At 31.1% G+C, this 27,826-nt stretch overlaps 1 protein-coding gene across 2 annotated transcripts in view; it reads right to left on the reverse strand.

The window, feature by feature from the left end:
• The window catches only part of LOC126890431 (uncharacterized), a 502,412-nt gene that overhangs the window by 325,378 nt on the left and 149,208 nt on the right, over positions 1-27,826 (reverse strand). The window contains exon 1 of one of the 2 annotated variants that reach the window (XM_050659351.1): positions 19,253-19,499. The exons of the other annotated variant lie outside the window; for it this stretch is intronic. The gene's annotated coding sequence lies outside the window, so the exon portion shown is untranslated. Of the gene's footprint in view, positions 1-19,252; positions 19,500-27,826 lie in introns of those variants that run through there. 2 annotated transcript variants of the gene reach the window in all.

Below are 27,826 nucleotides of genomic sequence, written 5' to 3' on the forward strand. Positions count from 1 at the left end.
ATATTATATTATATTATATTATATTATATATACGTTACAGAATTGGAGCTTGGAACGGCAGAACCAGGTATGAAGCATGAAGACTAGCGCAAGAATTAAAAGAAATGGAAGAATTAAGGATACAAATTATGGGGCTATCTGAAATAAGATGGCCTGGGCAAGGAGACACAACAATATCAAACGGAGGACTACTGTTACACTCAGGAAACGATATTAAAGAAGACAGGAGAAATGGAGTTAAGATCCTCCTAAGGAAAGAATGCTAATAAAATGGCATCCTATATCAGACAGGCTTATAGTAGCACAACTCAAGTCTCAAATAAGAAAGATAACCATTATTCAATGTTACGCACCTACAGAGGTAAGCGCAGAAGATGGGAAAAAAAATTGCTGCCAATAATTAACAGATACTATTGGAAAGGTGAACAAACGAGATATAGTCGTAGTCATGGTAGATCTGAACGGGAAAGTTGGCAAAGACAACAAGGGAGTGGAAACATACATGGGAACACATGGACTAGGGAATAGAAACAACAATGGAGAGAAACTTATAGCACTTAGCCTAGAAAACAATCTTGTCATTGGAAGAACGATTTTCCGACACAAAGACTGCCACAAAATAACCTGGATATCACCAGATAATAAAACGCAAAATCAAATAGACCACATCTTGATTAATAAAAAATTGAGAAGCAGCCTTCTAACAATAGCAAACGAACAAATAGGAGTAAACAATATAGCAAACGAAGAAGATACAACACAAAACGACTGAAAGACAGTGAAACCCAAAAAATGTGGAGGAACAAAATAAAGTTGAACACAGAAACTGTGAACAACACACAGACAAATATAGCAAACAAATGGGAGATGATCAAAAAGGCTGTACACCAGACCGCACAAGAAGTGTTGGGCTACAACGAAGAAACGAAATCAGAGTGGCTAAGTGATAATATATGGCAACTGATAAAAAAGAGGAAGGATTTAAAAGCCGAACTAAACAGAATACAAAAATTAGACGATAAAATCAGAATAACTCAAGAGTATGCAGATGCAAATAAACAGGTAAAAAAGAGCGCTAGGAGTGACAAAATAAAATGGACAGAGAAGATGGCGCGCTTAGCAGAAGAGAGCTATAATAGGCCCACTAAACCTCTTGCAAATAAGAACTTCAACATTGACGAAACACTAAAAGACAAACAAGGACAACTGCTTACAACAACAGAAGGGCAAATACGAAGATGGCATGAGTAATATAGCGAACTCATGACATAAGAAGAAAATGAGCCGCCGTTCCAAGAGGGCAGGTCCGGCAGGGCCGCGCCGTCCACGTGTGCAATGTGTGCGGCGCACACAGGTGCCAGCAATTAAGGGGCGCCATTAGAGTTTTCAAAAAGAAATTTAGGTGGATCAAAATATCACTTATCCATTTTTTTCAGCTTCTATCAAACGTTGGTATTTCATAAAACAACACTTTGCAAGTCTGGCTTTAAAGCATTTATCTAATACACGCTGGTCCAGCAGAATTGATGCTTCTAAGCCATTTTGCAAAAATTTGTCAGAAATTTATTATGCTTTATGTGATATACTGCATTAGGATAAAGATCGTGATTGAAATTATCAAGCTAGATATTTAGCAGTCAAGTTATCAAGCTCAGTTGTTCAGTCTACATACCTATGGTGTAAAGTTCCGATGAAAGTTAACTTCGTTAGCGAAAATTTTCAATTAAAAACAATGAATATTTATGCATCTTGACTTAAATGCTTTACATGAGATAAAACAACTGTTGTTCGAGTTTCTAACAGATATCAAATTTAATGATATTATTACTACAGCAAACGAAACTGCAGAGAAACTGGATGTGGAGCCCAGTTATCAACCAGCCACAGGGTTACGGCTTCGGAAAAAAACTGAGAGTTGGATTACGAACATAAATACCTACGACCCGATTTTGGATCCTAAAATTTAATACAAAGTTAATTTTTTCATTGTGTTCTCGAGCAAGCAATAATGCCAGTAAATGAAAGATTCGAGCAAGCAATAATATCAGTAAATGAAAGATTTTCATATTGGAAAATCACAGTTAACACTTTTGTGTAGAAATTTGGAAAAAACTGAGATTTAATGATCATCTATATATTATAGAGGGAGACGATTTGTTTAACGAATTATTCAATAGCAAACTTTATATTATAATATTATATGAAAACTGTTTTTCCGACAAATATGCTGGGCATTTTAATAAGTCCGACACGTAGAATATGTCAAATGTAATGGATTATATTGGTGGTAAATAGGAGTCTGATTTTTGCATAATAGTTTAATGAAAGGGTAACAAATCAATTGGAAGTTATATCCAACAAAATACATGGGACGTTTTCGTAGTCTGACATTCGAAACATGTAACAGGTTGTATAATTAAAACTTCCACTGTTCAACTGTTCCCGTACATTAAAGTTTGTCCAACTAGAGACCGTTTAGCTATTAACAAATTTTTAGCTTGCTATTAATCAACTTTTTTTTGGTACGCGCGATCCAGGCCTATTAATACTGGCGTTAACAACAGATTAGAAGCCTTCGAAATGTGGCTTTATCGTCGTATCGTAAACATACCATGTTTACGACACGACGTAAATATAGATGTCACAAATGTAGATGTTCTTAAAAGAATCAACCAAGAATTTTTCGAAACCATCCAACTATTCAAAACCATCAAGAAAATGAAAACGGCCTATCTAGTTCACATCACTCGAAAAAAAAATACCAGTGCCTTCAACTTATAATCGAGGTTGAAATTGAAGGCAAGAGATGAATAGGACGCAAGAAAATTGGCTCCGAACTATAAGGCAATGGATATGGACTAACGACATACAATCTCTGATACACATTGCCAGAAACAGAGAGTTAATGGCTAATGTGATCGCTAACATTCATTAGTGGATTTTTATCTGAAGAAGAAGACTGGCGTTAAATTAATATCTTAAACACGATACTGTCCGAAGTCTTGTATACATTAGAGTAATAAAATTTACCGCGTAATAAAATATTTACCCTATCTATAATAAAAATGTGGTCTTTAATAATTTATCAAAACCTACACATTTTGCAATTCATTTACAAATAAAAAAGCTAAAAACTCATTTCGCAAGGTTTTCTATGTTGCAATGCAAATAACATTGTATATTGGCATACATAAGACCTAAATGTACATGCCAAACCATCCAATAGTGGTGAAATATCATTTCAACAATGAAAAATTGCGGATGAAAAATCTTCCAAGCGTTGGGAAACTGCCATTTGTATCAGCAGGATCAGAGAATTTAATAAAACATTTATATTTCCATCATAAAACATGTTTATGTGTCGAAGTATAATATCTGGAAATTATGAATGACAAATTATTTTAGGTAGGCAACATAATAGATTCGACATGTGAATCGAACTTGTAGTAAGTAATAAGGATCTGAATGTACTGAATTTACTAAGGATCCAATAACTGATTAGCATAAAAAAGAAATAGGGCCGGTTGTTCGAACGCTAATCAAGTCCCTCTAACAACCATCAAATAACAAAACTCGTACGCGAATCAGTTGATTGTAATAAATTTTCTTGATAGGAATCAAATCGAGATATCAAATACACAAAAACACTAATCGTTTATCGTGATGCGTTGCATAAACGTCAATCAAACTGACGTTTATGCAACAAATAATCAATCAATCACTAATATAATATAATCTAATATAACCAAATAATCACTAATGAATCAGTAAAAATTCAGCAACTCAATCAAAGTTGATAGTAATTAAATTTTTTGATGATCAGTTGATTCCATTTTTGATTAGTGTTCGAACTAATTCGCCCATGGTGTAATAGTCCAGAGAAATAAGATTTTTCTCGTGACACATCCCCCTCCAGGCCGAAACCAAATTTTTTGAGTAGTATGGACATCTATATTATTAACCTATAATATGTTTCCTGCAGCCGATTTTAATGATATACATAGTTATAAACAAATGAAGATCAAAAAACGCTAAATTTTCGCTTTTTTCGTCTATTACCAAGAAGTTAAGCACTTTAAACAAATTTGAGTGTAAGAAACTCATAAATCGTATAAAAAACTTCAATATGGCGTTCGCTGAATATGTCCATCCTTATTGGTTGCTTAGAAAATTGCAAAATAAATCATAAATTTTGAGTTTTTAAAAATATTCATAACTTATGTAAAAATTAACTTAGAACCTTCTTATTACACGGAATGCTGATACTTCTTGTACTTAAATTGTATTTTAAATTTCAAAGCAATTGGTCGAATAGTTTAAAAGTTATTTAATTTGTTTATCCCAAATTCATTTTTTTTGCAACACTACAAGTCAGAAAATTATGAGGCTACAATCATACTTCGGACAGTTTATGAAAGAAGAACATTTATACTATTATTATTATTAAAAATAAATGACAAAAAATAATTTTAAACAGTGTAAAATTATTTTGAAAAAACATGTCGATTTTTTGCTTACTTATAAACAATTAGAATAACTTTTTAACCATTACCTGTAGAAAAATTATTTTTTCATATTTAGAAAGACTGAATTTTTATACACATTTAAAAAGAAAAACAACTGTCCTAGGACAATTAGGGACAAAGTTAGCCCCCCCATTTATTTAATTCACATGCTTTTGCAAAATAATTTTGCAATATCTATAATTATTTTTTGTAATTTTTTTTAATTAAATTAATACTGTAAATTTCCTTCTTCCATAAACTATCCAAAGTATTACTGTAGCTTCATCATCTTCTGACTTACAGTGTTGCAAAAAAAAATAAATTTGGGAAAAACAAATTAAATAACTTTTAAACTATTTGACCAATTTCTTCGAAATTTAGGGTATGAATTAAGCACCATAAGTCTCAGCATTCCGTGTAATAAGAAGGTTCTAAGTTAATTTTTACATAAGTTATAAATATTTATAAAAACTCAAAATTTATGATTTATTTTGCAATTTTCTAAGCAACCAATAAGGATAGACATATTAAGCAAACGCCATATTGAAGTTTTTTATACCGTTTATGAGCTTCTTACTCTCAAATTTGTTTAAAATGACTATTTTCTTAGTAATAGACGAAAAAAGCGAAAATTTACCGTTTTTTGATATTCATTTGTTTATAACTATGTATATCATCAAAATCGGCTGCAGGAAATATATAGGTTATTATTATATATGTCCATATTACTCAAAAAATTTCGTTTCGGCCTGGAGGGGGTTGTGTCACCAACGGGCTATTTTTTTTCCTTATTTCTCTGAACTATAATATAATGTTGCAGTTCAAAATTAATTTTAAAAAATAAAATAAGTTTTATTTCAAAGCCCACAGGACCATAAATTTTCAAGACCTTGTCTATGGTAAGATTTTGTAAATAAAATAATTTAGCATTAATTAAGAAAAGTTTCGCAGAAGAGTGAATTTTTATAGTGGTTAAGTTTCTACGAACAATTGGTTTGATAAACATTTTAGAAATTCAAAAGAACGGATAAGTGTTTAGAAATAGTAAGTATGATTTACAAATAACTTTTGTATTGTTTTCCTCGAAGACATTGGGTAGTAAACATACTTTTGCGGTTTAATATATACATAGCGTTTTTTTAAATTGTTTTACCATCTAGATCAAGCAGTCCAGTTTGAAAGCAATGTGTTTAGTGCAAGTTGTGTTAAGTTGGTGATAACAGGATCGTGGAAGGCGAAACGAGACCAAGTAGAGAATTCCAAAGGCCTTGTGTCCGAAAAGATTTCAGTTTCTGTGAGTAAAGAATAGAAGTATTATACAGTGAGCAGGTGAGCACGTAAAGGTTGGAAGAAATTCATTATTTCGTAAACCGGTGATGTTAAGGAAAAATCCCGATATAGGTCGATTTTTATTTTTAAATTACGATTATTTGGCCGTATACTTCATTCTAGTGACGTCAACTATCTAGGCGTGATGACGTAATTCTATGGTTTTTTAAATAAGGATAGGGGTCGTGTGATAGCTCATTTGGAGGGTTATTTAATTCTCTATTTAGTCATATAAACATTAATGTAATTATTTATACAAGGTGCTCTAACAAATTTTTTTAATTAAATTCATTGAGACAAAAAGAAAAATGTATGTAATTTATTGAATTCGAAATACATTTTATTGTTGTCAGAAAACCGGAAAAAATGTGTATTTGACAAATAAATATTGTTCTTCGCTTAAATTCAATATTAAAACTGTCCTTCACCTGCCTCTTGGCAGTTTAAACACGTAATTTAAGCGAAAAGCAATGTTTAATTTTAAAATAAACATTTTTGTCTGTTGTCTGACTGCAGTAAAATGTATTTTGAGTTCAATAAATTAGATACATTCTCCTTTTTGTGTTAATTAATTTAATTAAAAAAAATTTTGGACACCCTGTATAAATAATTATGTTAATGTGTATATTACTAGAATTGAATAACCTTTCAAATGAGCTATCACACAACCCCTATTCTCATTTAAAAAAATCATCGATTACGTACTACGTCATCAAGCCTAGATAGATGACGTCACTAGTATGGTATATATGCCAACAAATCATAATTTAAAAATAAAAATCCACCTGTTTCAGGATTTATTTCCAAAATCGCCCATTTATGAAAAAATGAATTTATTTCAACCTTTACGTGCTCACTGTATAAACTTTTCACGAGGTGCCAAGTCGTGGAGAAAAATCTTTAGGTCCTAAAGATTGCTATTATTTTTAAATCGAGTCGGAGATTTTGATTTGTGGAGATAATTCGAACGAGTGCTGTTTTGAAACAGTTGAAAGGAGAAGCACAGTTTCTAGAATCAGAGGAGCACTTCGTAGAGATTAGATTAAAAGTTTGGTCAGATTATTTGTAAGGTGAGAGTGGTATTTTGTATTACATACCATAATTTAGTTTTTGTGTTTGTGTGTTTTGTGTTTTATTGGCACTGGTTTTCACAACCAACTGGCCAGGCAATTTCACAATGATTTTTTAGACTACAATTTATCACTAACTCAGGAGAGTAATGTGTACTGTGTGTGTGTGTGTGTGTGTTGAGTAAGTGTCTTGTTACTTTGCAAAGTCGACGTCACTGTCTTTGAAAAGAGACGCCAATTGTATCCGTTTAAAAGCCACATCAATTTAATAGTAGTGGAACATAAATTATTCATCCATAAATTCATAGAAGGTATAAAGTGATTGATTTAAAGAGTGGAAATTAAAATTTGTTATCTTTTTATAATAATAATTAGAGAAAGCTACAGATTCAATTGAATAAATTTGGTTCACAAAGGAGATACTAGAATTAAAGTTTAGCATAAAGATTGTTTTATAGAGGGTGAGTCACCACTAACGCGACGGAAGATTACCGGGGAATAATAAAAGATTTGAAAAAATTTTTTAACTAGTGGTTTATAAGTTGTTAAAATCTACATTTTAAAATTATTTTGAAATATACAGGGTGTCCCAATAAATGGCGGCGTATCAAAGTTTTATTTTTTCTTGTGGAACACCCTATATTTACTGCATTTTCTAATTGTCCGCAAAAAAATAAGGTATAGTTTCATAAGGCTTCCCTATACATAGGTACAGAGTGTTCTGAGTTATGGTGACTTTTCTTAAAGTGTAAAGTTTTAAAAGAAGGCTTATTCTCAAGTTATTTAAGAAATTATAAAAAAAAATACTTTTACATCTAAATATTTGGATATTGGTTGAATATATTTCATGATTAAATGTTACACATTTATTTACAGATCTGTAAATCGATTTTAAAACAAAAGATGTAGTTAATTAATGTCATTGTATGACATTGTTATTTTATGACAGTACGGTCTGGTAATTATTTTATAATTAATGAATTCCATGATTGATTATTACACATTTATTTACAGGGTGCTCAAAATTTACAGTTTCATTATTGGATTATTTAATGTGTCATATGATGCCTAGTTTAAATAAAACACCATGTATGTTAATAAATTATTATACTAAATACAGGTTCTTCTTTCTAATAGTATAGGGATGTTTCATAACCAGGATTCATAGTTTTTGCGTAATTTGAAATTTTCTTAAACGGTAAATTGATTTTAAAACAGTTATTTATGAAACAGTTCGTGAAGTATGCTTTTTGCCAACGCACGCGATTTTTAGAGCACGAGCGACAACGGATCGAGTGCTATAAATTGCGTAAGTTCGCAAGAAGTACTTCATGCACAGTTTCATACAATATTTTATCTACGAAAAACAAATAAAAAAAGCTTTAACTCTTCGTCACTGGAATTCATTTCTATTCTACAATTTTTAGAACTTTGACATTTAAAAATTCTAACTACTTTCAAACCACAAAACTGTCAAAACTTTTGTTGTAATTCATTGCTCATATTGTCATCACCATGACAACGCGAAAGTTAAAGATTGTCACCATGACAACGCGAAGGTTAAAACAGTGGGAAAAAGTAAATCCCATTTAAAATACATTGTTACTTCACGCACACTTTAAATGCTTCAGGCACTGCTATCTATAATGACAGTTTTCACAAACTAAAAACTTATACATAATATGACATAGAGTAGATAAATAATATTTATGCACTCTCGATTTTTAAACTGTACGAAATAAATGTTTGTTTACTCTATCATATTGAAATGAAAATTATGTCTATTTTCTAGACCATTAATATGAAAAGTAGGTAGATTGGTCTGTATGCAATACATTTAAAAAAAATCTGAATCTACTCCATATCTGAAGTCTAAAATCCATAAACGATAAGTTAAATTCCATAAGGAAAAATTTTCCGGTAGCTGGCTGTATACCATTAATTACCAAAATTGAAGAAAAAGATCTTCTGTGTAAAAGGTATATTAGTTTGAAAACCCCAGTAAAGGGCTACATTAAAATACAGAACGATTTCGCTCTAAAGAGAGCATCATCAGTGTTCTAAGCAAGCTCTACATGCTAAGCCACCAAAAATACATGGGTTAAAATCCTTAAAATGCCGACCAAAGGTCTTATATTTGCATATTATTTATTAAACCCTGGAGATAGGTGAAATTTAAAGGGTATATCTCAAGGCACCATATAACTATACCACAAGCATGTGGGTGGTTGAGTTGAGTTCTCTGTCTTCACAAAGAGAAATCCATTTACTTTCCGCACACATCGTACTTACGCGCAGCTTTTTTTTTTTTTTTGTTACAAATATAAGATAGCTTTAATCTTCTTGTTTAATTTCCAATTTGTAAAATTTAATTTGATTAATTAGTTAAAATAATATAATAAATTAACTCAATACAATTCAACACTCTGTTAGGTTGATGACACCCTGTTAAGTAGCAGAGTTCTTAGAGGACCTACAAAGTTTACGGCACGAATTCAACACGCAAATGAAATAAATATGAAAATATCAGCCAAAAAAAAGCTTATACGAAATTTACAATCAAGATGCAGTAAAAATAAACAAACCAAGATACGTTAAATGCTACTAGGAGCACTCCCAAATCATAATTTACAATGTATATGTTACGGTAAAAGTAGATAATTGGCAAATTTATACATTTACCGGTAATTGTATACAATTACCAGAGCCGACGGTAAATGTAGGAAATTATTTCCAATTATCTACTTTTACCGGTAATTGTTTACAATTACCAAGGACCAGTGGCAAAAGTAAGTAAAATGATGAATAAAAACAATAAATTCCAAAAGATATTAAAGGAGTTTGATTTTTATTGAACTGAATTAAAAAAAACAAGAGACATTTTGTTTAACCTGAATTGAGCTATTTTGCCTGAAATAATACTACTACTTTACTTATTTACTATTTATTGTGACATGGCAAACTCTCATGAAACTTGGAATTAAGCAACTTTCCAGTTTTTACTTCAACCAACCTTTAGATTTGGAACTATGTCTAAAGAAATGAATGATTATTTGGAGATGGTAAATTGATTTCTGCTATGCAACTGTAGCAGTCGCCCTTCTTTAGTACCCAATTCATATAATTCATTTTAAATACTCATAAAAACAGCCAACAGTTTTTGATCTTTTAAGCATTTTCTTCTCTTAATATTCAAGGTCTTCCTTTGCCACGTGTCCATTTAATTGCAACAGAATCTCGCCTTTCTGAAATTTGATTAGAAAATAGTTTTTCTTTAATCGCATTAAATTCATTCACTGATGGTTGCTCAGGTTTTTCTAGTTCTTGTTCTATTAGAAGCTCATTTGGTTCATCCGCTTATGCTTCTTCACGTTCTTCAAAATCAGGACCTGATTGGGTTTCTTCTACTTGTTCTTCTATTTCCAAATTTCTTCTTCAATCAAAATATTTTGTAAAAGATCTTCTGGCAGTGATGAAGTTTTGAAACTAATTCTGGCAGGAACCACAAACATAGCTTCATGCCGATTGCATTTGATGCCATAAGGGTAAGCTTGGTTTTTGGTGGATTGTACAGATCGAAGACCCTCTGACAACTTGTTTTTGTTTGATTGCTTTTTAACTAGGAACTTAGTATATTTTCAATGTCTTTATTCGTAACAGATCCTTGTGACTGTGTCTTGGCTTACCGTGCACTATCTTTAATAATCTGAGCTAATTAACAAATATCAAGGAAAAGTTATTTACCAGCAATTTTATTGCTGGAATCGAATCTAATGATTCTATATTATATTAATAATATAGGTATGTAAAGTCCGCAGATAGTGTGCTACTTTTTTTATAAACAAAATGGCACCCGAAAATCGTGTTTTTTTCAATTCTTTCTATATAACTCCAAAGATTTTAACTTTACACAAAAAACACCCAAATAAAAATTCACCGTAATGAAATTCTGCATAGAGATTTGTTTTTTCCGATTTACCCCGACGAACAGTTTCCCCTGAAAATGCGGTTTTTCCAACAAAATCCTTAATTTTCAACTAAAATTTTAGAAAGTGATTGTTTATCAATAATTAAATAACTTGGTATTATAAAAGTTTTTTTAGTATAGATTTTAATTCCAGAAGACGATTGAAATTGAATGAACAGTTTAGCAACAATTGAATTGTTAATTAAAAATTTACGGTCGCTATAATACCCACAAAAATTATGATACATATATGAATAACTATGATTTTTGTATAAAAAGACACTGTAAATATCTAACGTTTTTTACAGATTTGAAATTGGACTATTTAAACGGCCTCGGGAATATTGTAAAATTATAAACAACTTTTTGGCTTATAAACAAATATAATATCTCGGGAAATATTAAATTAAATTAAATCATAAAAACTTAATTGAAAAAAAGCGGCAGGACGCTTCTTTTAAAACAAAAAACGTTTAATTGTGATGAGTGGTTCCTGAGATACAACCGGTCAAAGTTGACCCGAATTTAATTTTCATAATTTTCAAACCATCACCTTTTTTATTTTTGTCCTCTTCCTCCACATTAATTTTCATATCTTTAAAATACTCATAACATATAAAAAAAATTTATAATAAAAACTATCGATATTACCAGGGAAAATTGCCAAAAATAGCAAAATTTCGATCAAAAATTAGGTTGGAGAAAATGTAGTCTCATAGTTTGTTCAAAGTCGGTATACGTTAAAAAAAAAGCATTAGCTCGGCTTCCCATGGAGCAATTTTCTTCATTTTTTGTTCCCAAGTAACTTGAGTAGAGCCATCTAAATAATTCATTATTAAATGTCAAACTTGCTTTTGTTTTGTTATAATAGATTAATTTTTTTATAAGAAAAAAAAACTACATATTTTTTCCAGTTGTAGACTTTTTGTAGATAAACTTACTACAACTGTACCTTTTAACGTTAAAAACACAAATATTCTCATTTGAAAGCTGTATAATTATTTAAACAATTTAAAAAATGTTGTTATAATAAATGGATTAATATATTATAACAAAGCAAAAGCAACTTTGACATTTAATAATGCGTTAGTTAGATCGCTCTACTCGAGTTACTTGGGAATAAAAAAAGAATGAAGAAAATTGCTCCATGGTAAGCCGAGATAATGCATTTTTTTAACGTATACCGATTTTAAACTTTGAGATTTAGTCCAGAAAGCCACTGCGCATCCGCTAGGGAAAATATTCTAATTCGGATTTTTTGCACAATCTTACTCAAAAAGGACTCCTTTTAACAAATTTGCATGTTGCCAGGACCAAAAGGTGATCAAAAATTTTTTAAACGTTTTTTTTTGTTTTTTTCCTAAAATTATTTTTCTTGCATGGAAAAAAGTTTTTTTAGGTTTTTTGGATCATTCCAAACAGATAAGGCCTTTAGTGAGTTTTCTCTAAAAATGATAGTTTTTAACATATAAGCGATTAAAAATTGAAAAATTGCGAAATCGGCCATTTTTAACCCTCAAGAACTATGTGAAAAACTGAAAAGTTGAATGTTGCCAAGGTAGGTAGACATTCTTTAAACATCGATTGATGAAATCCCGAAGAGTTTTTTTCAATACAATATTCAAAACTCCTTTGTTTTTTAATTGGCAATCAAGCGTGCGCGACACTATTTTCCACCGACAGTATGGTGCAAATGAAAGGAATAAATTCGTTATTTCGTAAACCGGCGACTTTAAGGAAAAATCCCGAAACAGGTCGATTTTTATTTTTAAGTTATGATATTGTAGCCTATATCGTATACTAGTGACGTCATCCGTCTGGGCGTGATGACGTAATCGATGATTTTTTTAAATAAGAATAGGGGTCGTGTGGTAGCTCATTTGAAAGGTTCTTCAATTTTCTATTCAGTAATGTAAACATTTACATAATTATTTATACAGAGTGTCCTTCTACTTATTTTTTTGTCAAATAATTTAATTTAATAACAATTTTTTGGACACCCTGTATAAATAATTATGTAAATGTTTATATTACTGAATAGAGAATTGAAGAACTTTTCAAATGAGCTAGCACACGACCCCTATTCTCATTTAAAAAAAAAGCATCGATTACGTCATCACGTCCAGATGGATGACGTCACTAGTATACCATATATGCACAATATCATAACTTAAAAATCAAAATCGACCTGTTTCGGGATTTTTCCTTAAAGTCGCCGGTTTACGAAATAACGAATTTATTCCTTTCATTTGCACCATACTGTCGGTGGAAAATAGTGTCGCGCACGCTTGATTAGCAATTAAAAAACAAAGGAGCTTTGAATATTATATTGCAAAAAACTCTTCGGGATTTCATCAATCGATGTTTAAAGAATATCTACCTACCTTGGCAACATTCAAATTTTCAGTTTGTCACATGGTTTTTGAGGGTTAAAAATGGCCGATTTCGCAATTTTTCAATTTTTAATCGCTTATATGTCAAAAACTATCATTTTTAGAGAAAAGTCACTAAAGACCTTTTCTGTTTGGAATGATCCAAGAAACCCAAAAAAACTTTTTTCCATGCAAAAAAAATAATTTTAGGAAAAAAACAAAAAAAAATCGTTTAAAAAATTTTTGACCACCTTTTGGTCCTGGCAACATGCAAATTTGTTAAAAGGAGTCCTTTTTGAGTAAGATTGTGCAAAAAATCCGAATAAGAATATTTTCCCTAGCGGATGCGCAGTGGCTTTCTGAACTAATTACATTTTCTCCAATTTAATTTTTGATTGGAATTTTGCTATTTTTGGCAATTTTCACTGGTAATATCGATAGTTTTTATTTTAATAATATATGTTATGAGTATTTTAAAGATATGAAAGTTAGTGTGGAGAATGAGAATAAAAATAAAAAGGTGATGGTTTGAAAATTCTGGTCATATTGTTTATATCTTTGCCGTAATATCCAGTCAAATTTGACCGGTTGTATCTCAGGAACCACTCATTACAATTAAACATTTTTTCTTTTCAAAGAAGCAGCCTGCCGCTATTTTTCTAATGTGGTTTTCATGATTTAATTTACTTTAATATTTCCCGAGATATTCCATTTGTTTATGAGCCAAAAAATTGTTTATAATTTTTAAATATTCCTGAGGCCGCTTAAATAGTCCAATTTCAATTCTGTAAAGTACATTAGCTATGTACAGTGTCTCTTTATACAAAAATCACAGTTATTCATATATAACATAATTATTGTGGTTATTATAGCGACCGTAAATTTTTAATTAACAATTGAATTTTTGCTGAACTGTTCATTCGATTTCCATCGGCTTTTGGAAATGTAATACAAAAAAGCTTTTAATATTACCAAGTTATTTAATTATTAATAAACAATCACTTATCTAAAATTTTAGTTGAAAATTAAAAATTTTGTTGGAAAACCCGCATTTTTCGGGGAAAATTTTCGTGGAAGTAAATCGGTAAAAAACGTCTCTATGCAGAATTTAATTACGGTGAATTTTTAATTGAGTGTTTTTGGTGTAAAGTTAAAATCTTTGGAATTATATAGCAAAAAGTGAAAAAAACACGATGTTCGGGCGCCATTTTGTTTATAAAAAAAGTAGCACACTATCTGCGGACTTTGCATACCTATATTATTATACAATCATAAGATTCGATTCCAGCAATAAAATTGTTGGTAAATAACTTTTCCCAAAAATGGCCTATTCTCCGATAATCTGCCTAGACTATAAATCTTTTTACATAAAGCACAGTTCTTATGTCTATTAAGCCAGATCATCCATTTCATAAGTCCATATTTGGAATAGTTTCATATTTTTTTGCTAATTTTTTGCTAATTTATTACCACAAAAACAAATTTTTTGCTCCACCCCTAACCGAGAAACAATGGTTGATGTAGCTTAATATTATGTCACATCATCGATAGCCATATCTCGCGAACCTAAAGAGCTAGAAAATCGTACGACGCGGCATATTTTTTTGCTAATTTATTGCTGTCGATCTGCATATGCAACATACCCCAAAACCACCCCTGCTTCCATTACAGCTAGACAACACCCCCAAAAAACAACGAAAAATCTTGAAAAATGATTTTTGTGATATAGTTGACGGTTGATATTTAATTGCTAATTTTTTGCTGTCATTAGCCGTAAAAAACAAATTTTTTGCTCCACCCCTAACCGAGAAACAATGGTTGATGTAGCTTAATATTATGTCACATCATCGATAGCCATATCTCGCGAACCTAAAGAGCTAGAAAATCGTACGACGCGGCATATTTTTTTGCTAATTTATTGCTGTCGATCTGCATATGCAACATACCCCAAAACCACCCCTGCTTCCCTTACAGCTAAACAACACCCCCAAAAAACGACGAAAAATCTTGAAAAATGATTTTTGTGATATAGTTGACGGTTGATATTTAATTGCTAATTTTTTGCTGTCATTAGCCGTAAAAAACAAATTTTTTGCTCCACCCCTAACCGAGAAACAATGGTTGATGTAGCTTAATATTATGTCACATCATCGATAGCCATATCTTACGAACCAAAAGAGCTAGAAAATTGTACGACGCTGCATATCGTTTTGCGAATTTATTGCTGTCGATCTGCATAGGCAACATACCCCAAAACGTCCCCTGCTACCCTTACATCTGAAGAGCACTTTTAATAAATAATTAAAAATCCTAAATTTTTGCCGTCTTAAATCGTTTGCATTTTTCGTTTCTGTAAACTTCGTTTTTCTTGGATCAAAATACGGCTGTGGACTTAATCTTATAAATCGATGAAGTATTAGTTTTTTTTTTAATTCTTATTTATGACTACTACAACCGTCAACTATATCACAAAAATCATTTTTCAAGATTTTTCGTTGTTTTTTGGGTGTGTTGTTTAGCTGTAAGGGAAGCAGGGGTGGTTTTGGGGTATGTTGCATATGCAGATCGACAGCAATAAATTAGCAAAAAAATATGCCGCGTCGTACGATTTTCTAGCTCTTTAGGTTCGCTAGATATGGCTATCGATGATGTGACATAATATTAAGCTACATCAACCATTGTTTCTCGGTTAGGGGTGGAGCAAGAAATTTGTTTTTTACGGCTAATGACAGCAAAAAATTAGCAATTAAATATCAACCGTCAACTATATCACAAAAATCATTTTTCAAGATTTTTCGTTGTTTTTTGGGGGTGTTGTTTAGCTGTAAGGGAAGCAGGGGCGGTTTTGGGGTATGTTGCATATGCAGATCGACAGCAATAAATTAGCAAAAAAATATGCCGCGTCGTACGATTTTCTAGCTCTTTAGGTTCGCGAGATATGGCTATCGATGATGTGACATAATATTAAGCTACATCAACCATTGTTTCTCGGTTAGGGGTGGAGCAAAAAATTTGTTTTTGTGGTAATAAATTAGCAAAAAATTAGCAAAAAAATATGAAACTATTCCAAATATGGACTTATGAAATTGATGATCTGGCTTAATAGACATACAGTTCTTCTATAATTATGTTGGAGAGTTCTCGTTCATTGTCGCTTTGAAGAATGCTAGGAGCTCCCAAGAAACAAAATATGTCTTGAAGAACTAACGCAACTTCTTCTGCACGTATAGTTATCATCGACAGTAATTTTACAAATTTTGTTACGTGATCTTGGTAGACAATAATGAACTTGAATTAATTATCTGCTTGTGCTTTCCCTCTACTATTCATTTCTTTTTGACAGTATAGGTTTCACTACTAAACCTTTTTTGGGAACTTGAGATTTTTTCTGGCAAGTTTCACACGGATCCAAATAGATCTTTATGATTTCTACAATTATGTATTGTGTCATTCCGCTTGCGTGTCCATCGTTATAATTTGAATTTCTAACTTTTACCAAGATCCTCTGGGAAATGCATACAATTACCGGTAAAAGTAAGAAATAAAGGGTTTTTAAAGAATATTTCCTACATTTACCGTCGAATCTGGTAATTGTATACAATTACCAGATTATCTACTTTTACCGTAACATATATACATTGTAAATCCCAATGATTTCATGATTTCCAAAGGTTATACGTTGTAAATTATGATTCGGAGTTGCTCCTAGCAGCATTTAACCTGTCTTGGTTTGTTTATTTCTACTGCATCTTGACTGTAAATTTAGTATATATAGTAATAGCCATATAACAAACAAGATGAAAATTTAAGTTATACAATTAAATTATACAAGAAGTAATGACTTTCAAATACCTGGTAATTAACCTATCAGCAGAAAACAATATCGAAGAAGAGGTAAAAGAAGAAGAATAAATTAACTCAAATGTGCGCTGCGTCGAACGGTAATAAAAAGCTATTATACAGTGTGCCAATGTTTGTGAAAGAGGTGACTTGAGCGTTATAAATAAAAAATTATAGAAGCTGTACGTTTAATTTTAGAAAACTCTTTATATAATATTTTTTGTGTAAAATTGTTTTAATTTTTCAATGGTCCCGTCAGTTTTTTATAAAATTTTATATTTTCGTAGATATTTAAAAAAACAACTAATTTCGCAGTTCATTTGTTTCATAAAAAGTGAAGCACCAACTTTTGGAGTAGAACTTTTCGACATGTTGTTTATTAAACATTTCGTAATGAAATTACGAAAAGTTATATTTTGATTGATTTTTTCTGTAAGCAAAAACTCCATTGACTCCCCTAAATGTCGATTTTTGCTTAAACTTTTATAAAAAAACACCGACGCAGTAAAAATTCCAATACCCACGATTAGCCCAGTAAATGAACGGGAAATTCGGCGATACCGTGTAATTTTCAGGGGCAACTCCGAATTGCATGCAAATTTGGATTTAGGTTCTACTTACCCTCCACTTCAAAGTTGAAACTGTGCCGTTGGTTGCTTTTACTTGGGGGGTGACAGTCACCCCTTCTCGGGGTTGAAAAAACATACGTTCAAGATAAGACCGGAAATGGATAAATTGACTGATTTTAAGCAACTGTTGTTCTATAGAGTTTTTTACGTAAGTCAATACTTTTCGAGTTATTTGCCATTGAAAATGTTGATTTTTCGACAAAAAAAACTACATTTTTAGACGGTTTTTCGCAAATAACTGAAAAAGTAAATATTTTATCGAAAAAAATATCCTTAGCAAAAGTGTAGCTTATAAAATACCCTAAAAAATGGTGTATCACTAAAGCCTATCGATCAAATAAAAACAAAGTTGTAGCTCATGAAAAATACGTTCCTATTCGTCTAATTACAAATCGAATATTTCAAGGTGAAATCATTGAAAAATTAAGCGCTTTTCTGGAAAAACCCATTTATACTTGTTTAAAGTGTTTAAAAAAAGCTTTGTTTTAATTGTTAACATTAAAAATAAGCGAGTTACGCTCAAAATAAAGTTGGCCCTCTTTTTTTTGTGAAAAATCATGAAAATCTCGCTGTTTAGCTCCCCAAATGAAATTAATCGCTGCCGCTTTACAAACAATTTACTTACCTATCTATTTTTTATATGATCTGTCTGTCTCACCGGTTTAAAGTGTTTATTTTTGAAAAGGTTATAATTCAGAAAGCTTGAATAGGTCACTAATCACGAGTGTATGCAAATTTTGAACAGTCATATCTTAACCAATTTTTGTCTTACGGAAAAACAAAATAAAACTAGCATATTTATAATAGCAAAGCCTACATTTTTTTACTCTAAGATTTTTCTTATCACTAATACTTTTTAAGTTATTTTGAAAAAAGGAAATTTTTCAAAAATTTTTAGAAATTTTTTTTACTATAAAACCAAATGTTTTCAAAATAAGCACTTCAAACCAATCAAACTTACAGATCATAGGTATAAACAATACACATACAGTTAAAATAGATGGTGAAGCCAAACGATTAATTTCATTTAGGGTGCTAAGGAGAGGGAGGTTTGCACGATTTTTTTTTACCAAAAAAGGGGCCAACTTTTTTTTTCAGTGTAACTCGTTTATTTTGAATGCTGTAAACTTTTGTAAAAAACAAATAATAAGCTTTTTTTCGATACTTTAAAAATGTTAATAAGGTTTTCCCGAAAAACGCTTCTTTCTTCGGTGATTTCGCGTTGAATTATTCGATTTGGAATTAGACGAATAAGAACGTATTTTTCATGAGCTACAACTTTGATTCTACTCAATTTGTAGACTTTACTGGTACACTATTTTTTTCGTTTTTTATAGGCTACACTTTTGCTAAAAATATTTTTTTCGATTATTTTTTTCACCTGTCAAATTCTGACGTTTTTGCTTTTTCAGCCAATCACCACGTGTCGTTCTAGCCAATCATTGAGTGTAATACTGATAAAACAGCCTCTTCCTTGATAAAACAGTCTCTTCCCTGATAAAACTTAAGGTACCCTAAATTTCACATAATACGTACATACCTGTGTTTACTAACTTAATTTATGAACAGCCCTGGTACATAGATATTTTAAAAACACTAACCACGATATACTCAGATTTTCTACAGTTTTTATTTTCAAAATAAATATTTCTAAACTTTTCATAAACGTCAAACAGAACCGATGTAAACCGTAAACAGAACACAGAACTAATTCTTCTATTTTGTTGCCGATTTCAACAAACCAGTGTTATCACATAAAAGGATTCGATATTGGTTCACAAAATAATCTTTTCAAATACTACCCGTCCTCTAAATTTTGCTTGATAAATTTTTTCGTTTTCATACTTAAACTTGTTTATTTAGGGTAAAATCACTCAAACAAACCGAAATGGATAAAATCACTCGTCCTTCGGACTCGTGATTTTATCATTCGGTTTGTTTTCGTAATTTTACCAAATAAAGAAGTTTTCGTGAAAACAAAAAAATTTATCGATAAAATTTAGAGGACTCGTGGTATTTATTACCTTTGATAAAACGTAGTTTTTTGTCGAAAAATAAACATTTTAAATCGCGAATAACTCGAAAAGTATTGACTTACGTAAAAAACTTTATAGAACAAAAGGTGCTTAAAATAAGCCAATTTATCCATTTCCGGCCTTATTTTAAACACGCGTTTTTCACCCACCGAGAAGGGGTAAATGTCACCCCCCAAGTAAAAGCAACCAACGGCACAAATTCAACTTTGAAGTGGAGGGTAAGTAGAACCTAAATCCAAATTTTCATGCAATTCGGAGTTACCCCTGGAAAGTACACTCCAAAACGGTTATTTATTGGGCTAGATAGGTATGTAGGTACGCTTTTTCTACTCGCTTCCCCAGATATTCTATTGATAAATAGCGCCCAGTAATTTTTCGATTTTCAGTAATAATGCAACGCTGTGTCTTGGGGTATTGATCATAATTATTATTTCATTGTAATGTTTTTAAAGCTGCAATATTCTGTGAGTCATAAGCATGGATCCCGCGTACCAAAAAACGTTGATTAACAGTAAGCTCACAATTTGTTAATAGCTTGACGATATCTAGTAGGACATTTTTTGATGTATGGGAACACTAGAACAGGGAAAGTTTTAATTGTGGAACGTGATTTTAATTGTGAAACGTTTATGATTGTGAAAGCTAGCAGGTAGTGTTTAAGTTTATTAAATAGCAAACGTTATATAATACCTATATGAAAAAATGTTTGTCCGAAAAATATGTTGGCATTTTAATAAGTCCGACACGTAGAACATGTTAAATGACAGGAAGTATGTTGATGATAAATAGCAGTCTGATTTTTCATGAGAGTTTAATGAAAGGGTAACAAATCAATTGGAAGTTCTGTCCAACAAAATACATGTAGTCGAGGATATGAAGCATTTTGGCTCGCAAATTGTTCGTCCAGCATTGATTTACTTGAAATTTTCACAGAAGGTAGAGAATAGTCCTAGGATCATTTTCTATATCATGCCGCTGTACGCTAAAACTTTGGGGGTGGTTGCCACCCCAGCTCGGGGTCGGGAATTTTTTATTACATTTTAACTATGTAAATCGATGTAAACAGTACTTCTAAGAAAAAAATGTTTTTTTTACATTTTCTTCGCGAAACTAATATTTTTTGAGTTATTCGCGGTTGAAAGTAACAGTTTTTCGATGAAAAAATCGACTTTTTTAGAAGGTTTTTTGAGAATACCTCGAAAAATATGCATTTACTCAAAAAAACTGTAGATATCAAAATTGTTTCTTTTAGTAACACAAACCAAATTCTTCTTCTATAATATCTTTAAGACCAATACAAACCGAGATAGGCATGTTAAAAGTTAGCTTTTTTCGTCAAATACATAATTCGAAATATTTAAAGGAAAATAACAGAAAAACTTTGCATTTTTCGAGGAAAACATAAATAATATTTTTTCAAGTATACAGTTAGGCCTTTCAAAAAATAATAATAAAAAGTTTCTAGCCTAAGATTTAAGCGACTTATGATCAAAAAAATGTCGGTATCTGCTTTACTCGATGAAAAAATCAGTGAAAACAACCCCCTAACTACCCTCCTAAGTAAAAAATTGAAGTTAAAAGAAAAATTATTTTTTTGGAATTTCCCATTTTTCACCTTTTACTTCAAAATATTTCCGAAAATACTGGAGATAAGAAAAGAATAATGGATTACTAAAATGTAGCTTTTTTAATAACTAAAACTCCTTGTGCATAGATTTTCATTTCAGTGAAGATTTAGCGAGATATAGCTGTTTCAAACGGCTATTTACTAGCAAACACCCCCTTATTCGAGTCCTTTAAACCCACCATAATTAAAACCTAAGGGGTCTTACGGAATTTAGTCTACACAGTCTTATAACTCTTCAAAAATCTTACAAAATCATTTTTGAAAAAAAATTTTATCGCCAAAACTGAAGGAGCTACGTTTTTAAAACCAATTTTTTTTCGAAAAATTCGGATAATTCGCTTATGGATAATTTTTAATGTATGTATAATACCACAGAACCGGTTCGTATAATGAAAGATTACTAAAAAACTATTTGTATTTGTACATATTTGTAAATTCCTATTTTTGTGTAAATAAATGTTTTTGTAATTCTTTAATTCTACTTTTTTTCTGTATAGATCTATTAAAATATCTACTTATAAAAACTGTAGTGTTATTAAGGGTGGTTTTTAAGGGTTGAAATGTTATGATATTATATCCTAAAGTATAAAACAATCATTATTTAACCAATCAAAACCAAATTCTACCCATATTAAAGTTTACAATATTTCTATATAATTTTTGACAATAAGGGGTAGTTAACAACCCTAAAAATAATCAAAACCCTTAAACATGATATCGAATATGATGTACAGGGTGAGATGATCCTAATCCCAATTTTTTATGTAAATCGATGCAAGCCGAAATTATTCTTTTAGGATAAGTAAATTTTTATACGAGCCCTAACAACTATATGTTGGAACAAGCAGTTATTTAGCGAATAAAATGCCAATTTACCGAAATTATTTTATTTATATTTTTTTAAAATGTAAATATGACATTAACAACATTTTTTATGATGTATGGAATTATTTCTACGGTTTAATTATATATTTTGTGTTGAATACCGTTCAATTAATTGTTTAATAATCGAAAACTGCTGACAACTAAATATTGGAACATTTTAAATTTTCCTCGCGTTTTAGCGTGCCTGGCGAGAAACGAGTGAAGTTTTATAAGCTTGACGGAAAGCAGGCTTTGAAATCAAACATACGAGTAGCTAGTTTGTTGTCAACAAAAATTATAACGAGTCATTTGACTTTGAATAAATTAACAACTGTCAGTTTTATTATCAGTAAAATACAATAATGGCACGCGGAAAACCTACTGATCCAAAAGTGCGAGAAATTATTATTCATCAGTACCAGAAGGGGAAAACAATGCGTGAAATTTCCAGTGAATTAACGGTAGCAACAACTACTGTGTTTAATATAATTAAAAAATATGGTGAAACTGCCAGTATTGATGTTCACGGCAAAAGCTCAGGCCGTCCAAAAGCTGTTTCTCAAAGAAGTGTCAGACATTTAGTCAGAATATGTAAGTCGGGAAGAAGAAATACATTAATCAGAAGTAACTGCTAGATGGAATAGAGAAACTGGGATGAATGTTTCCAGAGAATGCTCTCTCAAATATATCCACAAAAGCGGTCTTAGTTTTTATAAGGTATGTTTGATTGGTTCTTACTTGCGATATAAATTTTCTATTTTTTTATTTATTTGAATAGGCCAAAGAAAAACCATTGTTGACGGAAGTTCAGAAAAGAAATCGTTATATTTGGGCTAAATCTAAACTTTCGTGGACCAAACTTGACTGGGACAAAGTTATCTATAGGGACGAAAGCAAATTTGATGTCTGCGTGGGAGATTACCGAAAGCGTGTGATTAGGGAAAAGACAGAAGCATTTCATAAAGATTGTCTCAAAAGGACTGTAAAGTTTCCACAGGGTATCATGGTTAGGAGTTGTATGTCGGCCAAAGGGGTGGGAACTTTACATTTTATTGAAGGCATAGTAAACGCAGCCACATATCAAGATATCCTTGAACATTCGTTTTTACCAAGTGCGGCAACGTTATATCCATCCGAAGATTTTATCTTCCAACAGGACGGAGCCTCATGCCATACGGCTAAATCTACCAAAAAATGGATGGGAGAACATGACATTAAAGTTTTGTCACATCCTGCTAGTAGCCCGGATCTAATCCAATAGAGACACTTTGGCACAAAATGAAACAACGCCTAAGAAATAACCCTCAACGTACTTTGCCACACCTACGTACTAAATTGCAAGAAATATGGGGTAGTTTCACCCCTGAGTTCTGTGAAGGCCTAGTTGATACAATGCCTAATAGAGTTCAGGCTGCTATTCAAGCTAAGGGCGACGTTACGCCTTATTAATTTTTATTTTAATTTGTTAAAAACCGCTTGTTCCAATATTTAGTTTTCAGCATTTTTTGATTATCTAACAATTAATTAAATAGTAACCAACATAAAGTATATAATTAAATTGTAAAAATAATTCTACACACAAAAAAGTTGTTAATTGCATATCTACAATTATTAAAAAAAAATTAAATAAAAGAATTTTGGTAAATTGGCATTTTATTTGTAAAATAACTGCTTGTTCCCACATATAGTTGTTAGGGCTCGTATACAGCGTGTCTACTTAAGTTGGAAACATATGGGAAACTTTTTTATTATTAATTTTACGAAAAAAAGTTATTCTTTATAAAAAGTTCTGCATGCTCCAAAACCTAAGATTCAATCATCAGATATCAAATTTTCTCAATATTATACGAGGTATGTCAAAAAATATTAATTTCGGTCAAGGATAAAGTACCTTTATTTCTCTCAATATCGAAAATTCTTATGATAAAAAGTTGTTTGGAATTAAAAACTAAGATCAAATATGCAATTACATGCTTCTAATTTAAAAAAAAAAATTTATGAAAAAAAGTTATTTTTCATAAAAAGCTTTTCATGGTCTAAAATCTAAGACACAACCATGATATATCAACTTTTATTAATTTTATACGAGGTGTGTCAAAAAATATGAAATTCGCTCAAGATTATAGTACCTTTATATTTCACAATATTTCAATTAGAAGTATGTTATTGCATATTGAAACATAGTTTTTAATTCTAAACAACTTTTTTAATAACCGTTTTCAATATTGTGAAAAAATAAAGGTACATTACTCTTGAGTGAAATTCATATTTTTTGACATACCTCGTATAAAATTAATAAAATGTGATATCTGATGGTTGCATCTTCGGCCTTAGGACATACATAGCTTTTTATAAAGAATACCATTTTTTGGTAAAAGTAATAATAAAAGAGTTATCGTATGTGTAATAAATAAAAACGAAGTTGTATCAATAAATTTGAGAAAAATTTGGAAAATATTTTTTCTCATTAGAAGCATGTAATTGCATATTTGATCTTAGTTTATATTTCCAAACAACTTTTCATAATAAGAATTTTCGATATTGAGAGAAATAAAGGTACTTTACTCTTGAACGAAGTTCATATTTTTTGACATACCTTGTATAATATTGACAAAATTTAATATCTGATTATTGAATCTTAGGTTTTAGAACATGCAGAACTTTTTATAAAAAATAACTTTTTTTCGTAAAATGCATTACAAACAAGTTTGCCCATATGTTTCCAACTTAAGTAGACACGCTGTATAGCTCCAACAAGGGTGGTTTTAAGGGTTGAAATATTATGATAGTATATCTTAAAGCATAAAACAATCATTATGTAACTAATAAGAACCAAATGTTGACAATATTAAAGTTTAAAATGTTATTGTATAATTTTTTACAATTAGGGGTAGTTTTCCCCCTAAAAAAACCAAAAGCGTACTACGGTTCAATATAGAAAATTAACTAGAGGGTATATTAAGCCTAATCCCAAATTTTTGTACAAATCGATGCTGGACGACAAAATTGCGAGATTTTGCCATTTTTACAGCTTCATTTCCTCGACTAATGGGACGTTTTCGTAGTTTGATTGTCGAAACCTGTAACCTGTCCCACAATTAAAACTTTCCCTGTTCCAGTGTTCCCGTACATCAAAGTTTGTCCGACTAGAATCCGTTAAGCTATTAAGAGGAAACAGTAGCGATCAACAGGTAGCGAAAACGCGTTCCAAGTTTGCGGCTGTAATTTTGAATATATTTGGCACATGTATTCGTAATATAATAAAGAATGGCGGTACAGAGCCCAATTTGAAAAATATATTTATATGTGGAAATTACTCCGTAATTAAATACAATATTAAAAAAACGAGCCTGTACCGCCATTAAGAAGAACAAAAAAATACACTTTCTTCAAGTAAACTTTTTTACCCGATGCTTAGATTTTGTTTCATTTTGGAACTACTAATGAAATAAAAATTTTTAGTATATAGTTCCAAAATGACACAAAATCTAGGCATCGGATAAAAAAGTTTATTTGAAGAAAGTGTATTTTTTTGTTCTTCTTGATGGCGGTACAGGCTCGTTTTTTTTAAATTGTATTTAATTACAGAGTAATTTCCACATATTAGTATATTTTTCAAATTGGGCTCTGTACCGCCATTCTTTATTATATTACGAATACGTGTGCCAAATATCTCGAAAAAATATTCAAAATTACAGCCGCAATCTTGGAACGCGTTTTTGCTACCTGTTGATCGCTACTGTTTCCTCTTAACAAATTTTCAGCTTGCTATTAATAAACTTTTGTTTGGTACGCGGGATCCAGGCCTGTCAGTGAGCTGGTGGATTCAAAAGAATCAAAAAAAGTTACTGTACCCAATTAAAGTATAAAATCTATACATGTGAACGAATAGTTGTGTGGAAATGAAATTTCTCGACGTGAACGCTAAACAAGTAGTAACTTTAATAAAGCAAGAACAAAATCCACTATACAATTATCTCATTAGATATAAAGTTCCGGGTCAAATCGTTGTTTTAAGGATTTAATAACACAACACATACACCTTCGTCTTATAATTTCCCTCGCTTTTATCCTCGGATGACTACGCGCGTCTAGAAAAGTTACGTGGCTAAACGCACACGGTCGAAATGTCCGGGTCGTTATTTACAATTTTAACTGACATGATTTTTCAACAAATTCTATTTCATTTAAGAGTAATAATAATGAAAATAGATGATATGTGTGTGTATGTGAAAAATTGGCTTGAATGCAGGTCTGTTAGCCACAGATCTTTTTTTTTTAATTTTTACCTTAATCTATTAGTTTTGTTATATTTATATCTATTTCAGTTATGACTATATTTATTTCTTTTGAGTAGTTTATAATTAATTTAATTATTTTCAATTCATGACAACTTAGTAGTAGTGATGTTAATTATAGTTACTTTCGAGTCTTCGTTACAAATCGTTACTTTTGTATAAAGTAATCATTTACAGTATTCGTTACTTTCATTACTATGATTACTTCTGTTACTTTAGTGTTTGAGTACCGGTAATCATATCCTGAATCGTATTTCTCAGTAGGTAGGTATTTTGTATAGGTATTCCGATATAACAACGACCTTCACCGATCTGTTTAAGGGATAAAAATGATTTGATTACTACGATTACTATGATTACTTTTATATTTGAGTACTGGTAATCATATCGAGAATCGCATTTCTCAGCAGGTAGGTATTTTCTATAGGTATTCCGATATAACAACGACCTTCACCGATCTGTTATATAATACCTATTTTATCGGAATACCTATTTTCTTCATAACCCTACCAAAAAAACAACGTCCAAAAAACTGTAGCGATTATATAATGATAAGCCTTATGAGCCACACCTTGAAAATCTTTCTACGTATCGTTCACAGTAGAATCAGAGATAAATGTGAAGAAGACCAGGATGAAACACAATTTGGCTTCAGAAATGGACTGGGAACCCGAGACGCACTCTTTGCACTAAATGTGTTATTGCAGAAATGCCGAGATCAAAGGAAAGACGTCTTTGCTGTATTTATTGATTATGAGAAGGCCTTTGATCGAGTACAACATCACAAATTAATTAAAATATTAAAGGATAAAGGAGTTGATAGTCAAGATGTACGAATCATAGAAAAATTATACTGGCGTCAAACAGCGACAGCTTGCATAAATGGAAAATCAACAGAAATATGCAAAATACAAAGAGGTGTCAGACAGGGTTGTATACTGTCCCCACTGTTATTCAATTTATATTCAGATAGAATATTTAAGGAAGCGCTGCATAATTTGGAATGGGGTGTGAAAGTTAATGGAATTCTGATAAATACAATCAGATATGCAGACGATACAGTTATTTTAAGTAATGATATAAATGATTACAACACCTTTTAAATGCCATTGACACAGTGGGAAGAGAGTTTGGCCTAAATATAAACTGTTCAAAAACAAAATACATGGTATTTAGCCGTTTCGCCCATCAGGATTCACGGTTATATGTTGATGGTCATATAATTCAAAGAGTACCCAGTTTTAAATATCTTGAGTGCCATATTACTGAACAACTAGATCCAGCTAAAG

This window comes from Diabrotica virgifera, chromosome 8 (assembly GCF_917563875.1).
Source record: "Diabrotica virgifera virgifera chromosome 8, PGI_DIABVI_V3a".
Lineage (NCBI taxonomy): Eukaryota > Metazoa > Arthropoda > Insecta > Coleoptera > Chrysomelidae > Diabrotica > Diabrotica virgifera.